At 39.0% G+C, this 14,936-nt stretch overlaps 1 protein-coding gene across 4 annotated transcripts in view; it reads left to right on the forward strand.

The window, feature by feature from the left end:
• DPP6 (dipeptidyl peptidase like 6) overlaps window positions 1–14,936 on the forward strand; it is a 1,261,161-nt gene that overhangs the window by 895,863 nt on the left and 350,362 nt on the right. The gene's annotated exons all lie outside the window — the stretch shown is intronic.

Genomic DNA, 14,936 nt, shown 5'->3' on the forward strand with positions numbered 1-14,936 from the left:
ACTTTTCTACTCATCTCGTTTTCTGCCAGACTGTAGAAACAGGAGGGGTTGCTTACAGAAGACTTTAAAGTGAAGTTCCACTTGTGCTTGATTGAAGTCTTAGGTTTTGCTCACATGGCACAGATTTGGTACGGTTTGGAGGCATCTCTTTTTAGGAAAGATATTATATCTCAAAAAGAATTAAGCCAAAAAAGGAAAAACTTAAATTTCTCTTTTTTGTATCTGAAAATCTTCAAAATTGTATTGTGGAACGACTTTAAATTGGGAGGGGGATCCAACATAAAAAGATCCATGGGATAGCAGTAGCATGATGTGGGACAACAATTGCGGTTTCTCATAAAACCAGTTCAAGATAATTTCCTACAACTACTCCTTGACGGATCCCACTTGTGGATAAGATTTCCATTTGGGTTACAGCGTATTTGATGGCAAGAATAACGCTGCAAATTAAGCTATTCCTTCCATAGTCAAGAACCCCAGCAGAATGTTAAAAGAGGCTTAGGCCAGATTCACACAGTGGCTTTTTTGTGGTGTTTTAAAACACATGTAAAAAATATCTGCAGTTTAAAGCATTTTTATGGTGTTATTTACATGCATTTTTGGTGGTGGTTTTTAAATGGTGTCTTATATGGAAAATAATATCCTTTGGAGAAAATTCCTTGAAAAAAATGCCACACTTTTAGTATAGTGCATTGACCCCAAAAAACTTCACTAAAACACCATAAACCAACATTCGGTGTTTGTAGACATTCACATATTTTGCTGTATACTCTGAACAAAACTCTGTCCGCAGCTTTTTAGCTCCCCACCCTGCCACAAAAAAAAAAAAAACTGTGAAAAACACTCCTGAATGCTGTTTGTTAAACCAACATCATGAACTTATATCAGCCAACTTTATTGCAGTTTTAGGGTCAGTTCACACTGAGTTTTTTTACACATTTTTGGATGCGAAAACCATGTCGGAAAATGCGGAAAGAAAACTGCCGAAAATACCTCCCATTGATTTCAATGGGAGGCGGAGGTGTTTTTTTTCCGCGAGCGGAAAAAAGTCTCGTGGGAAAAAGAAGGGACATGCCCTATCTTCGGGCGTTTATGCTTCTGACCTCCCATTGACATCATTAAGAGGCAGAGAAAGCTTATTTCGCTGTTATTTGCCCACAGCGCCCAACGGGCGCGGGCGAAAAACGCAGCGAAAATCAGCGTGTAGGCAGAGCAAAATCTGCCTCAAAATTCCAAACGGAATTTTGAGGCAGCTTTTTTGCCTGCAAAAAACTCAGTGTGAACCCAGCCTTAGGCCGGGTTCACACGAGCGCCGCGTTTTTTGCGCGCGCAAAAGGCACTTGACAGTTCCGTGTGTCATCACCATATGATGCACGGCTGCGTGACTTTCGCGCAGCCGCCATCATTATGACACTCTGTTTGCATGTTTGTAAACAGAAAAGCACGTGGTGCTTTTCTGTTTTCATTCATACTTTTCACTGCTGTTGCGCGAATCACACGCATCCCACGGAAGTGCTTCCGTGTGGTGCGCGTGATTTTCACGCACCCATTGACTTCAATGGGTGCGTGATGCGCGAAATGTGCGGACTCACGCTGCGTAAAAATCACGCAACGGTCTGCCGGCCCCATAGACTAATATAGGTCCGTGCGACGCACGTGAAAATCACGCGTGTTGCACGGACGTATATCCCGTTCGTCTGAATAAACCCTTATTGTGATTTGTTGGGTCTGTGAGGTGAGAAAAACCTTAGCATTTTACTCTGTAATCACAAGTCAATCTGACCCTGTTTGTAAAATAATAAAAAAAAAAATTCATTAAAAAATGATGTCCAAAACTGATAATACATAAAAAACAATATCCTGTCCTGTAAAGGACAGATCATATCCTGACTGCCTTCAGGAACCACAAACACAGACAGGCCCTCAGTTTCTAAGATAACAAATATATATATATATACAGCTTTCTTATTGAGATGACAATCTAGAAAATGAAATGTTTTACACGAGTACTATGATGAAGGGTTATCAAAATAAAATATCCAGATAGTCTTAAAGGCTATGGACACATTTGACATGGAAAATATGAATTTTACATGTTAGTGGTTACCTGAACTTGAAAATATTGCAATGTTTCAGACTGCAATCTTCATTTCTTCATTCATTTTCAGACCCCCTGATATGCAGTTTGCAACCTGCTCTTAGTTTCAGACTTTTCTCATGTGGGCATATCCCTCCCGGTATTAATCATAGCTGGTATGGCTGCATCCATAATAACCTTAACCATAAAACGGTCACGTTAAATAACCCACATGGTTGAATGCTGTAGAAAAAAATGGCAGAATCACTGTATTTCATTCACTCCACCTTCCAAAAAATTAAATAAAAAGCGACCAAAAAGTTGTGTGTACTACAAAATGGTACCATTAAAACGGTTTTATTGACCAAAAATATTAAAAGTTTTGGTATTTGATATTACTGTTATCATAACGACTTACAGATTAAAGTTATTATGTTATCTATACCACATCGTAAATGGCATAAATTTAAGACACAGGAAAATGACGTAATTGCAGTTTTTGTTTTCATTACCCCCCCCACGTTCAAAACCCCCCACGTCTGTCTTTGTCTTCCTCACTCTGCTCCTGCACCCCCTCCCTCTCCATAGACTTGTATTGGCAGCGTGTCTGTGTCTTACTTTACCTACTCTCTCCTCCTCCTTCTCCATAGATTTGTATAGGTAGGATGTGAAGAGACACACCTCCACTTCCTGCAGTCCATCAATTCTGCTCTGTAACTAGGAATGGATTTTGCTTGACAGCAGGGGGTGGACAGCAGATTACAGGAAGGTAGACACCTAGTGGCAGTAACTTAAACACTAAGTAAATCACAAAGTTGATACATGTCAGGTATACTATTAGATTAGCATAAGTTGTTTTAAAAGTTAGTGTCCATTTAAGTTATTTGAGTATAATCATTTGAAGCTAAAATCCACTGTAGTAAATATATACACATGTCTTAAAGGAGTTTGCTCATCAGGGACATTTATGGCATATCCACAGGATATGCCATAAATGTCAGATAGATGTGGGTCCTACCTCTGGGACCTGCACCTATTTTTAGAACGGGGTCCCCTAACCCCGTTCTACCTTTCTCGGCTCCCGCTGCCTCCGGGCCACTTCTTGATTAGATGGGCGGGAGCGTCAAGAACAGCTGTTTCCGTAACTCCCATAAAAGTGGATAGCAGTTACGGAAACAGTGTACACTGCTTCAGTAACTGACATTCACTATTATTTGAGTTATGGAAACAGTGTAGCTCAGCAAGCTAAGCTGTTTTTGTAGCTCCCGAACATCTAATCAGGAAGTGGATGGGAGGCAGCGAAAACCGAGACAGGTAGAACAGGGTTCAGGGGGCCCCGTTCTAGAGATAGGTGCGGGTCCCAGAGGTAGGACCCGCATCTATCTAACATTTATGGCATAATATATAAATATATGTACTATCTGAATGGAACGTGCAGAAATCCATGCACCTGCTGCAGGAACCACACCATTCAGGTGAAAGGAACTGATTTTCAGTCTCGGAAATTTCTGCAACAAAATCTGCCACGTGACTGCATTCTTACCTCACCCATACGCACTGTATGCACCATGTTATTGCTTGAGAAAGGCCCAAGTATAGTGGGCTGAAACGTCACACATATGGGCTTATATAGTCCTTACATATTTTACCTATTTTGTCTGGAATGCTGTCTATTTTTTAGGGGGACACAGAGTCTGAGTCCTGAGGCTTGCACCAATGCCAGAGGCTTTAACCCCTTCTCGACATTATGTCATGGAAAGCCAGTACTTCCCGCATTTTGCCGTATCCATACGACAAATAATGAACACCGGCTCAGAAGCTGAGTCGGTGCCGCCATCCCCGGATGTCAGCTGTATGTTACAGCTGACACCCTGGGGTAATGACGGGGACCGAAGTTTGTTCCGATCCCTGCCATCAACCCCTTATATGCAGCGGTTTAAAAGCGATCGTTGCATTTAAGGCGTTTGCAGCTCATCGGCACTCCAGCATAAAAACTGATTAAAAAGTCGCATGTACCCCAAAATGGTACCAATAAAAACTACAGCTCGTCCCGCAAAAAAAAAGCCCTCATGTCACTACGTCTATTAAAAAATAAAATTAGTTAAGGCTCCAATAAGTCAGGAAAGAAAACTATGCAGTTTGTGCAGGCCCGAGGGGAACATTTCTTCTATTTCAAGAGGTGATGTATCAAGGCCCTAAATCTAGGGAACCAAGGATGGTAGGACTCAAACATATCTGCTGGAGGCGAGGGTGCCCGTATTATACCAGGACAACACTTTCCCAGCAAAATTCCCCAAACTGCAAAGTTGCGGAGTGTGGACCAAAAAGGGCATAAGTAAGGACATAATTTGTCGGTGCGACACTGGCCTATGCAGAAAGGATTCTTCACAGCGTAACACACATTATTTTAGACCATTATTATACCACCTGACTATGCCCCTGATGTACTCTGCCCAGCTCACATATGCCCCCACATTATAAACTGAAATACTAGTAAAACTCCAGACAAAACTACTACCAAGCAAAATCCACACTCCAAAAGCCAAATGGTGCTCCCTCCCTTCTGAGCCCTACAGTATGTCCAAACAGCAGTTTACTTCTACATATATGGCATCGCCATACATGGGAGAACCCTTTTAGCAATTTTTGCGGTGTGTGTCTCCAGTGGCACAAGCTGGGCACAACATATTTGCCACTGAAATGTCACATCTAGGGAAAAACTTACATTTTTACTTTGCACAATCCGCACCGCAATCATTTATGGAAAAGACCTGTGGGGTGAAAATGCTCACTACACCCCTTAATAAATGCTTTGAGGGGTGTAGTTTCCAAAACGGGGTCACTTATCAGGGGTTCCTTTGTTCATTTCACATCAGAGACTCTGCAATTGTGAACCAATCCTTTGTAAGTCGCCAAATTAGGCCTCAACTTCACATGGTACTCTTTCACTCCTGAGCCTGGTCGAATGTAGGGTGTTTCAAAAACCTGGAAACACAGCATAATAATTAGAGAGCTGTCTTGTTATGGTGGCACAAGCTGGGCACCACATATTGGCAAATCTATGGAAAAAACAAAATTTTCACTCTGCAACATCGAGTGCACACTAATTTCTGAAAAACAATTTCAGGGTTAACATGCTCACTACAACCCTAGGTGAATACCTTGAGGGGTGTAGTTTCCAAAATGGGGTTACATCTGGGGGGTTTCCACTGTTTTGGCTCCACAGGAGCTTTGCAAATGCAACATAGCGACCAGAAACCAATTCAGCAAAATCTGCACTCCAAAAGCCAAATGGCGCTCCTTCCCTTCTGATCTCAGCCGTGTGCCCAAACAGCAGTTTATGACCACATATGTGGTATTGCCGTACTCGGGAGAAATTGCTTTACAAATGTTGGGGTTCTTTTTTTCCTTTATTTGTTGAGAAAATGAAACATTTTCAGCTAAAGCTATGTCTTATTGAAGAAAAGGTAATTTTTTTTATTTTCACTTCCCAATTCTAATAAAATCTATGAAACACCTGTGGGTCAAAACGCTCACTGCACCCCTAGATTAATTCTTCACTGGGTGTAGTTTCATGAATGGAGTCACTTTTGGGTAGTTTCCACTGTACTGGTACCATAGGGGCTTTGCAAAAGCGACATGGTGCCAAGAAACCAATCCAGCAAAATCTTCACTCCAAAAGCCAAATGCTGCTCCTTCCCTTCTGATCCTTGCTATGTGCCCAAACAGCAGTTTATGACCACATATGGGTTATTTCCGTACTTCAGAGAAGTTGCTTTACAAATATTGGGGTTCTTTTTTTCCTTTATTTGTTGAGAAAATGAAAAATTTTGAGCTAAAGCTACGTCTTATTGAAGAAAAAGGATTTTTTTTTATTTTCACTGCCCAATCCTAATAAAATCTCTGAAACACCTGTGGGGTCAAAATGCTCACTACACCCCTAGATGAATTCCTCAAGAGAAGTAGTTTCCAAAATTGGGTCACTTGTGGGGGTTTCCACTGTTTTGTCCCCTCAGGGACTTTGCAAATGTGACATGGCCTCCGCAAACCATTCCTGCTAAATTTGAACTCCAAAAGCCAAATGGCGCTCTTTCCATTCTCAGCCCTGCCGTGTGTCCAAACAGCCGTTTAAAACCACATGTGGGGTATTGTGTTACTCAGGAGAAATTGCTTTACAAATCTTGTGGGCTTTATCTCCTTTAGTTCTTGTGGAAATGAGAAAAAATTAGCTAAACCTACATTTTCTTTGAAAAAATTTAGATTTTCATTTTCATGGCCTACTTCCAATATTTTCTGCAAAAAACCTGTGGGGTCCAAATGCTCACTAGATCATTTCATTGAGGGTGTAGTTTCCCAAATGGGGTCACTTTTGGGGGATTTCCACTGTTTTGGCACCGCAAGAGCTTTTCAAACCTGTCCTGGTACATAAAAAACATACCTCGAAAGCAACCGAGGAGTTTTTTAAGGCAAAGAAGTGGAATATTCTGCAATGGCGAAGTCACCAGATCTCAACCCATTCGAGCATGCATTTCACTTGCTTAAGACAAAACTTGAGTCAGAAAGACCCACAAACAAGCAACAACTGAAGACAGCTGCAGTAAAGGCCGGGCAAAGCATCACAAAGGGGGAAACCCAGCGTTTGGTGATGTCCATGCGTTCCAGACTTCAGGCAGCCATTGCCTGCAAAGGATTCTCCACTAAGTATTAAAAAAAACATTTTATTTATGGTAATGTTAATTTGTCCAATTACTTTTGAGCCCCTGAAATGAGGAGGCTGTGAAGAAAAATGGTTGCAATTCCTAAACGTTTCACAGGATATTTTTGTTAAATTCCTTGAATTAAACCTGAAAGTCTACACTTCAATTGCATCTCAGTTGTCTTATTTCAAATCCAATGGGGTGGCATGCAGAGCCCAAGTCATGAAGATTGTGTCACTGTCCAAATAAATCTGGACCTAACTGTAAATTCTGTTTTTATTTATTTATCACAAGTCTGTATCAGAAACATACAACACGTCATGACTTGAGGATATACAATTTTAACATGTGAACATATAAAAAAAAAAAAAGGCAGGACAAATGGTGACCCTTAGCAGACTACAATTCCAACTAAGCTGATTTAACAGAAATCACTAATACTAAGAATACTTTCAATTCAGAGGTCCAATCCAATGGTAAGGAATGTTTTAACCGATTGTCCCCCACTACTGACTGCATAAAAGGGGGGTAACACAAGGGGGTAACACAATGTTACTCAGATTTCCTGTGCTTGGTGCCATAGGTAAAACAGTAGAAGATAATTCCTCCAGATTTTGTACTGTGCATCTATTAATATTGCCTATCACAGTCACTGAAAAACAAAAAAGCTGCAGATATGGAAATGACTTAAGTTCAGAGGTTCTATCGATGATTTTAAGCTAGCTATAAAGATTTTGTATATAAAAATTGCTGCGTCTTTGGAGCTGTAAATTGTATCTGATTGACTGATAAGTTGCTTTTATTCTGTATATTGTAAGAAAAAATTTAAAACGTTAAATTCTACTTTAATTGAAAAGTAGAAAGTTTATACTCAGCCTCGGATCCAGCTAATAGGTACATTTGGGAGGAGCATTGTGGGCTGCCCCTAGCCAGTAACAATTATTGAGAACACTCCCATCAATCCTGATTGGCTAAGAGCAGATGACAGACAGCAACTTACTGTACAAATGTCCTTTTTGGCTAGATGCCAGGCACAATATACATTTCTCGAAACTCTGGTGCCAGGAGCTTAGTAGTGGGAACTCTTAGCACCCATTAGTGTAGTGTAACCGTATATGGGCTCCATATATAGAAATAATTGTACACAGCTTGTCCATGTTAGCTGTTTGGACAGCTCAGTCAATGTTAGACCTCAAGACCTTCAATGTTTAGGGAGTACATTTTAAACTTGCAATGAACACTGAATGCTAAAGTCACAGAACCCATTTAATTTGGAAAAATATTATAAAGAGTGGCATTAATAGACATTCAGTTCATAGCTACAGACTGGCAATATATGGGCACTGATCCATGGAAAAAATATAATAAAAGCCACAATAGTGCAATACAGAAATTGGTAAATTAAATATGAAATGCTTAATGGACTATAGAGAAAAAATGTGCATGGGCTTTATAAATATTGTTCCTTAGATAATTTGTACTATTTTCAGGGAGGGTGGAATAATAGGCAGAAGGTGACCCCCAGCAGTGCCAATGAGTAGAAGGTCAGATGTAACAGGATCAGGCTGCAACAAATCTTGCAGTCATTTGCTCAACTAAATCTTTAGCTGATGTAACCCATCATACTAAATTTAACTCTATGTATTCTGGATAAGGCTGTACATGCGCACATTTAAAGCATGTGTCCCCTCATAACAGAAAAAAAAGTATATTTCTGATATACATTTTAGAGATACAGCCTAGACCCACTATCTAATTGTTTTAGACTCTGATACAATTATTAGGATCTTTTTAGAAAAACAAGCAGAGGAATTGCCTAAAACAACCAAAATATTTTATTTATAGGGCAAAATGTCTAAAGACTGAGGACTCCTTTGAAATTAATGTCTGCCCTTTTTATATATATATATATATATATATATATATATATATATATATATATATATATATATATATATATATAGTTTAAAACTTATATGCTAATTTGTTTCTTCATATATCTTTAGAATGGTTGGAGTTTTGTATTTTTGATACAGAGGTCCATTTCCCCTGCATAGATTTATAGGGGTTATCCATTTCTTAAAAATTTATGGCCTATCCCCTCAAACAACGGATTGGCAGGGGTGTCGTTTTAAAGAACCGGATAGCCCATTTAAAAGATAACATACCGGTTGCCTGCAGCCCCCACTAGGGAGAGCTTGGCAGCTGGCTGCATACTGGTTTGTTATTGAGTTTAATGTATACCTGTATTCAGTTAGCTCCCATGCTCCCTCTAGTGGTGACTGCATGTAACCAAATTATTATCTGATACATTTGTCTATTCAGAAGATCACTCTGAGTTTTGTATAAGATTGTGGGTGATGAATATGTCAATGTCACACTACAATCAGCTATAAATAGGACTTGTATCAAAATAATCACAATTTTGAGTTATTGGCTGAGAAGTCTCTTTCTTTTATATATTTTCTCACTACATGCAACATGCAGTATGTTTCCTTTGTTTTCTTAAACAATACATACATTTTTTTAAGACCCATTGCTTATGCCAACAATGTATGAATCCTTTGCAACCTCTATTCAATGATGATCATTTTTCTAAGAGTGAACCTATTTGATTTTTGCATAGTGAACGTGCAGTCATTCATCCTATGAATAATAGCAAGGTCAACCCATTCCAAAGCGTAAGCATCTCGCTTGGGATCAGCTACAAACTGTACTGTCAATACCTGCAAATTGCTGACTTTGTTGGGGTGGTTTGTGTGCAATAACAAAGACACGCTTTACCTTAGCTTTTTATTTATAGCATTTGAAAGGAGTCTGCTCATACAAGAAAAAAATAGTTAAAGGAAAAAACAATGTAGCTTTTGTTTACCAACAATAAAGCATTTGGTGACAAAAATAAATAAATTATTAAATGGATAAAAACTTTTTAAATGCCACCACAAGTAGAAATTTTGAAGGCCGTTTATGTTGACCAAGATTGTTTAAGAATCACTGATACCATGAGGATCAACTTATCACTAGGCACAGTTCTTAATGGTAATCCTTTTAGTTAGATCTCCACGTGACATACCATACTGCCAATAAGACGCCTACTTTTTACCGATAAAGAGCAAAAATACTGAAACAGTATACAGATGGATGTTATTGGTGTGCCTGATAACCCAAGTCTTAGTTTGAGGCTCTATAAGGGGTGACTTATAGGACTGAACTATTTTGCATCGTTTTCCCAGGGATCATTGCCTACATTTAACTTACTGCAAGTTAAATCAATACCTTTTGTGATATTTCAGGGCATGTGTTTCTGATATGAGGTGGTCCTCCCTTAAGGATATACAATATTAAAACAAGCAGAGAGCAATGTCCTATCCACCTGTAATGGTGGCACAAGGGGTGCAAACCACAAGGAGATAGATATATATAGATATATATCTCAAAAACAGCGTAGCTATAAAACAACGTTTATAAAACATGACAGACTTAGTTACCCCACCTCAGCAGTACACTGAAACTGAATATTACTTTTTAATGACAATCAGTGCTGTGGAGCCAATAATTTGCCTCTTTATAAGCACAAATATATGTTTTAGCAGCACATTGGGTCAGTGACGTCATGTTTCCATTCTGTTTCCTCCATGTACTCGTTTACTCCCACACTACAAAAACATGAGGATAGGGAATGATAACCTCTGTACAGAGCTGCGGAATATGTTGGTGCTATATAAGCAGAAGAAATAAATAAATTACGTAATAGTATTTCTCTCAATAATACATTCATATAGCTACCAAATAATACCACTATACAGTGATAAAATATTACCTGCATTATCTTCCTGACCAACAAAACACCATACAAAGACTAATATTACCATTAATGCTATACTATACAAGGACCAAATAATACCACCATTACAATACTTTTACAACTAAAAACCACCATACAAAGACCAATTCGACTGCCATACAGTGATCATATAGTGTGATAGGATACCAGTTCTACATAGGCGCTCTGCAGACTGTATAAGTGATCGCAGTTGACGTCTTCTCTAATTATAGTCGCTCATTTTTTAATCTTTCCCATCAGACCTAGACCTTTATGAAGACTTCTACAAGCCACATGTCATCTCTGTAGAGTTTGCTGCCAGACATCTTTGGCTTCTCACTTTTCCAACATCTTTCCTAGCTTTTTACCACCTACACAAACTCCCCAGCTTGCTACTATCCCCAAGGCTGTGCCTGTTGCTGCCCCATTTTCCCCCCATTACTGTACCTACTGTTTTACCTAGTTCCTCCAAATACTGTACTTCAGGATTAATGGTATTATATATGTAGTTACCCCCCAAAAAATAGTGACACACAGATAGCGGCCTGAAAACATTAATGCCACATATATAGTTCCCCAAGTAATAATAGTGCTAAAAAGTTAGTGCCTCACTAAGAGCCCCATATTGTTCCCCAGACAGAAGTGGTGCCCAAAACAGTAATAGAAACATAAGATATTTCTATAGGGCTATTAAAAGCGGGGAAACATGGAAGTTGGATTTTACTGTTGTTTTTTGCAGAGAAGTCCTGGAGGGTTGACTGATAGTCGCTCATCTCTCTGCAATAAATGGATTAGCTAGACCTGAAAGCTGTTGACCAAACCATGGTATGATTGATAGCCATCGATTTACGGCTGTCGTAAGTGTCCCACAATGCTAAAGATACATCAGTGTCAAGATAGATGGATGGAAACGTTCATGCTTGGGATAAAAGTCACATACTTCTGTAAGAAATGCTCAAGATATGCATAGCAGTGTATTAGTTTTACAAAAATGTATGATTTCATTTTACAAAAGAAGATATAAAATGAGGTGAAAAGATATGGAATACGATTATCTGACTATGAGAAGTGGCAAATAAAGCAGGTGTAGAAATTCTGACAACTCAAAAAGATGTAGAAATACTGATTTCCACTAGAAAGGAATGTTCTACCAAAGCATGAAATGACTATAGAACTAGGCGCCAATACAATATAGTATTTCGTGACAAGACCTGCATATATTGTACAAAGGGAATAACGTTTACCTTCAACTTTAAATTGAACTTAAAACTAGGTTAAACCGTGTTGTAGCGGAAATTGAAATTTTAAATGTGATCAAGGGGCTGGAAGGCAGCTCGGTATCATATTTTTTTTTTCTACTTTTTTGAAGGATTGGCAGAAATGTATTACTTTTATTACTTGTTGTTTTTATTGCATCCACATATTCCACAGCTCTGTACATAAAGAATATTGATTCTTAATGGTCCCTGTCCTTAGAGGGATCACAATGTAATTTTCCTTATCTCAGTTACAAATACACACACACACACGATAGGACCAATTTTATTACGCCAATTATGGTAACCTACTGAAGGTTTGGCTAAGGTTATACCTTTACTGAAGCGGGACTTTTAGAACAATTAAAAAGTTAATTTGTAGCTAAGTGACAATTAGAATAAGGACTGGCACATAGGCTGAGCAGTATGTTAGTCTAGGAAATATTGTAGAGAGGCCTATATTCCCCCAAAACGACATACACATGTAAAGGAATACAGCCCTCACTGCTGAAGAACGCCAGGTCTCACCTGAGATTGCTGACTACCATTTTTCCAAGAAGACAAGTGGCAGAGATTATTTAGTAAATCAGTTGTACCTGTGAAATTGGAAGGGCACACTCTCCAAAATGCTATGTTTTGGTACAAGTGACTGGGGACCTTGATATGACAATCATTCTGCACAACATTTTTCCAATATAATTACGCCATATAACTCCTAATACTTGTGGATCTTCAAGTGATAAGAACAATAAAATAATATTTACCTATATGTTTATTGCCTTCTATGACATAGTGTTGCCAAATGTTAATTGTTGATAGTGCAGCTAGTTATCGAGTGTAAAAGCCAATTCCATTCCAAAACTTAGAAGGTACTTATTCTCCTTGTGGAGATCCAGCGGATCATAAGGGAATCATAAGGGCAATGCTTCCTGGGAAAATAGGATGCATAATATCTCTACTCTAGAAGGAAAAAAATCTTTCTAGCCCAACCTATAGGTGACTACCCTGTAAGTCAGTGTTTGACCCTTTATAGAGCCTTGAAACATGACTGGTTTTCAGCCAAACCAGAGACACTTATCTCTAGACTGACTGTTTCAGAGTAGCTGCTCCGCGTCAGTACAGAGTCAGGTTGGCTTTGTAAAACACCATATGTATGGACTCTCAGAAGGTATTTATTCTACTTGCAATTGGCTGATAACCTAACGATAAACTTAACAGGATCCACCAATTTTTACAGGCCTATAAATGGTCTGTCAAGTGTACCTATTAAATGTGCAATATAGACAAATATATACTTAGGCCCAGTTCACATGGTTTTCCTATGCAAATTTTGACGTGGAAATCGCGTCGAAATCGGCAGCAAAAAACGTCTGAAACTGCCTCCTATTGATTTCAATGGGAGGCGGAAGCGGTTTTTATCTGCGGCTGTTTTTAGCTGCTTATGGTAAAAAAAAGAGGCATGCTCTTTCTTGCCGCAGTTCGGTCTCAGAGAGAGCATTTTTCACTGCGTTTCTTGGCAGCAAGCGAAGAACGCCGCGAAAAAGGCAGCAAAAATCGCAGCAAGAATTTGCAGGCAGGTCAAAATCTGCCTTAAAATTCCTGAAGGAATGTGAACAGGGCCTTATACTACCAATTCTGTAACCTGTACCATTTCTGTACTCTTTTATGAGTTTTTATGATTTTCTGCTGTATGGCAGAAAAGGTATAGAGGCATCTTATATTTCATATTATGCCCGGAGACCTGTTTAGTCGTGATTGTTGGGGATCTGCTAAAAGAAAAAAAATCACACAATATTTTTTACAATAATGCACTTTTATACTAAGGATCAGCTTATCCGAATATCGGTAATAATTGTCAAACTTTGTACATAAAATGCTTTCCTTTTTAATTATACCTATGTGTGCGCTTTGTGTTCATGTTGAGCTATGAAAGTTATACTGGAACATGTACAAAAAATGTGCTCATTTGGCGTGAAGGTCTTGAACATGAGCCTTATGCTGCTGGGAATCATATTGTCTGCCTTCCTACACAACTGCGATATATATTTATTGTAATTAATAGTTTAATAATGGATCTCGGTAAACATGTTTCTTGGTTCTCCCCCTAGTAGCACTAAAAATACTCCATAAAACTTTTTTTAGGGAAGATTTAATAAGATTAATGTTTCATATTCCAGTCTTAGTATAAGTAAGATGCAAAGTCTTTATTGAGAGGTGCAGGCCACCCAAAAATGTGTCACATCTTCTGCTATCTGTGCACCACAAAAATAAATCTACGCCACCTACGAGCAAGATTTCCAGTGGACTCGTCCCCCCATCCATAGCTGTGTGTGACAGGAGCAAGCGAGCGCCGATCAACGATGTCTCGTTGATCGGCGCTCGCTACACCGGCCGGTGTAAAAGGGCCTTTACTCTTGTCAATGTAGCTTAGCTGCAATATCAGACAGAATACATGGACAGGTGCAGCTTTGTTTTTGGGAGGAAACCAGTTATGTTTTTCTAATCCTGGACAATGCCTTAAGAGTGGATTCACGCGTTGCGTTTTTGAATTGTTGAGGAGAAAATTGTATGTAAATAACGCATATGCTTTTTCATTATCCATGCATTTTACAAAGTGTTTCAGCTGTAATCCGGTTTTAAATTTACTAGTCATAGGTTTATAGCTAAATCACTTTGTAAAATGCATTATGTGTACCCAGTCTTAAAGAGGTTCAACAGTCCCCCCCATTACTGAGACTTAGGCTCAATTTATGAGTGATAGTTGCCTGATCTTCTTTGTCTCATGGATGGTTTAATTTCCTGTCGTTTACAATCATTCTGTCCTTGCTATAAGGGAAATTGGTTCCCTACACCTTGACTTCTCTATCTTTCAATCAATCAATCAATCAATCAATCAATCAATCAATCAATCAATCAATCAATCAATCAATCAATCAATCAATCTCTCTCTCTCCCTCTCCCTCCCTCCCTCCCTCTCTCTCCCTCTCTCTCTCTCTCCCTCTCTCTCTCTCCCCCTCTCCCTCTCTCTCTCTCTCTCTCTCCCATCTTCATCATTTGCAACCAATCCAGTCTGTACTTATAAA

This window comes from Rhinoderma darwinii, chromosome 5, assembly GCF_050947455.1.
Source record: "Rhinoderma darwinii isolate aRhiDar2 chromosome 5, aRhiDar2.hap1, whole genome shotgun sequence".
NCBI lineage: Eukaryota > Metazoa > Chordata > Amphibia > Anura > Rhinodermatidae > Rhinoderma > Rhinoderma darwinii.